Source organism: Talpa occidentalis, unplaced genomic scaffold, assembly GCF_014898055.3.
Source record: "Talpa occidentalis isolate TD23 unplaced genomic scaffold, MPIMG_talOcc4v2.1 talOcc4.8, whole genome shotgun sequence".
NCBI classification, from domain to species: Eukaryota; Metazoa; Chordata; class Mammalia; order Eulipotyphla; family Talpidae; genus Talpa; species Talpa occidentalis.
The window spans coordinates 69,183,331-69,186,544 of record NW_023605194.1 but is presented as its reverse complement, the minus strand read 5'-3'; positions in this window follow the sequence as shown (position 1 = coordinate 69,186,544).

The following is a 3,214-nucleotide window of genomic DNA, read 5'->3' as shown; positions in this document are numbered from 1 at the left end:
TGTATGCATTAGGCCATGCCTTGCAGAACAATGTTTGCTTTGTCGTAAACATCAAGATAAGTCTCAAGTGTGGTTATCAAAATTTTAGAAAACTCGAGCTAGGGTTGTTTTTTTCTCATAAGATTGTGACTTGCTGCTCCTAGTACATTGCACAATAGTATCTCTCTTAATGGCTTTTAGCTTTTGCCACTGCCAACTTTTATATTTAAAATCCATACAATTATGGACAATTTATGAGCATTATGAGGCTTTTCTTTTTTGCACTGATTCTTACTGATTCAAGCCGGCTTTTATCCTTAGCAAATCAAATGCATTTTGCTTACAACACTAGATTCGTTCTCACATATTCCAATTTATTCTTATTATTAGTATTCCTTATTATGCATATTTAATTTAAGAATGCATTTTCTCCATTAAAAAATTAGAATATGCTGAAAGAAGTACTGGAAGGTGATTATTTGCTTTAGTTTGCTTTCATTAACTATATAAGTCCTGATAGGGTCTTCCCAAAGTTACAGGCAAGACACATAAAATGTTAAAAAGCAAAAAAAAAAAAATGTTTTTTAATTTAAATGTGCTTAAATGTCACAGACCTTCTTTGTGTAATGATGCAATGGAAGGTATCAAATTGTAATGAAAATGGCTAAAAATGTTAGGTGACTGGAGAAAAGATATAAAAGTGCTAGCTCTGTGAAAATGCACGTATTGATTAATCTCGCTGAGTCTCAGTTTTTCCATCTTGAAAATTGGGACAATAATCACACCTGCCTCTTGGAGTTGTTGCAAAGGGGAAGCGTCTGGCAATGTAAAATCTCCAAGGCCCCTAAGCAAATACCTCACCAAGTTTGGTTCTTTAAGATATTGGTCCAGCAGGATGCACCTGAAAAAAAGCAGAGAGTATGAAGTCAGGTGTGTGCCTTATTCCCCATCCACACACCAGCCCCTTTGCTCCCCCCAAACAGGATAAGCAGTGGGACAGACTTAAGCTTGATCCTCACCTTACCCTTGTCCATCACAAACTAGCTGGGAGCTTAGGTCTGCAGGAAAATAGGTTACCAGTTAGAGTTCCTTTTCTCATTTTGCAAAAATTGATTGGCGGCGACCAGCCATGTGACTCTGTTTTCTGACATGTTTCCATCTTCCCACTTCCCCTCTGGAGTCATTGGTTTAACTGGCTGTTCTAAAATGGCTCAAGCAAACTAAAGGCCCATGGCTCCACCATAACATGGTTGAGAGGGCAGCCTCCCCCATTCCCCCATGGCTTGGGGCTCATGCTACCTCTCCCCGCTGAGCAGTGTCGGTTTGCAGAGTAGGGTTCCTTATGGAACACAGGTGCTGTGCAGGGCAGTACCTTCTACCATCATAGGGGTTTTCATCTGCTGTTGGTTTGAGACCTTAAAATCTGGAGATACCAGCTTATCTTGTCTTATTAGGAAATCCAATTAAACTCATACTATCTAATATTTTGGGGGGGCACCTCTTATACATCTATACTCTGAAGGACATCACGCTAGCTACTTTTGATACAACATGTTACGTAATTATAGCATGCGAGAAAGGTGAGGTCTGCTTTATAGGGCTGAGAATTCTCTTACCCCAGCTTCTAGCTCTGTGAAAATGCACATATTGATTAATCTCGCTGAGTCTCAGTTTTTCCATCTTGAAAACTGGGACAATAATCACACCTGCCTCTCGGAATTGTTGCAGAGGGGAAGCGTCTGGCAATGTAAAATCTCCAAGCAGAGCTTTCAAACCCTGCCCTCCGTGGCTCATCTGGACCCCGTGATTCTGGGGCCTTTGAGATACTTCCCTCCACCTAGTAATCTCTAGAATTTTGGATTGAAAACCCAAAAATAACATAACAAAAATAAAAAAAAAAAGAATGATAACTACTAGAGTGCAATCAGCTCTGCTGGGCACCGCATCTCTGTCCTCCCAGCTAAGAAATCCTGGATGGTCTCGCTGTCCCCTTGTGGGCCTAGTGTCTTGAATAAAAATAATTTTTTTAGTTAATTTTTTAGTTAAATTTTCAAAATAATTGAAAATTATTTTTAATAAGGGACTTGAAAATAATGACATAAACAGATCTTAATTAGCTTGCTAATTATTATCTCCTGAAAACAGCTCTTTTTTAGTTTCTCTAAAGCCATGATCAAAACCAAAACATCAAAAACAGTAGAGTCACCCTGTTTGTAAACTATCTTGGCAAGTAGAGTTAATCTAACACACAATGGGTTACACAGACTGACCAGTTACTAATATTGGAAAGAACATTCGCTGATCTCATATATAAATTTTCTACCTGCTTTAACAGATTTTCTCTTTTAGTTTTATTTATTTTTGCATACAAGAGTTGGGGTGCAGGCCAGAGGTGCGGGGTGAGAGGATTCACCAGAGACAGAGTGGGGAATGGAACAGGCAGATCCACTGAAATCCACTGCTGAGGGAGCAGCGGGGAGACAGGAGAGGTCTGCTGCGTCCTGTGGGTAGCTCCCTGGCTGGGGATCGAACTCAGGCCTTAGTGGTCATGGCTCTAAGAAGCAATCCCTAGGCCACCAGGGCCGCCGTTCTACTTGGTTTTAAAAATAGTAGTAAGGGGAGGTGATGTTTTGAAAACTAACGAATGTCATGAGGAGTAAAACCCCAGATTAAAGCATCACAAGTGCACTCCATCCATAACCTGTTAATTGCCCTCTGGAGAGGGACGCAAAGATCTCAGGTTTGGTTTTCAGTTTTATACTATATATAAAAATACATGTTTTTGTAAATATAACAGGTGTATTTTTTATTTTTTTGTTTTTTGTTTTTTTAAGTTTTTTAAATTAATTTTTTTATTTTTTACATCATTGTTCATTTTTCAACAATATTTGCTTCCCCCCACCCCCTAGGTGTAGTCTCCATAGTTTCCTTCACCAATGCACCCGTGCACCATCACCTCAGTCCACTGTGCTCCTCACTGCCTCCCTCCGATCCTTCTCCCTCCTCCTCCCCTGCAGTATGTCTCTGGTTTATTAATTGTCTGTTTTTGCTTGAGTGCAAACTGGTCCAACCACTATGAAAGCTGTCTGGAGGTTCCTCAGTCTACTAAAAATGGAGCTGCCATATGACCCGGCAATTCCACTCCTAGGGATCTACCCAAAGGACACAAAAACATTGATTCAAAAGAACACCTGTACCCCTATGTTTATTGCAGCACTGTTTACAACAGGTAAAA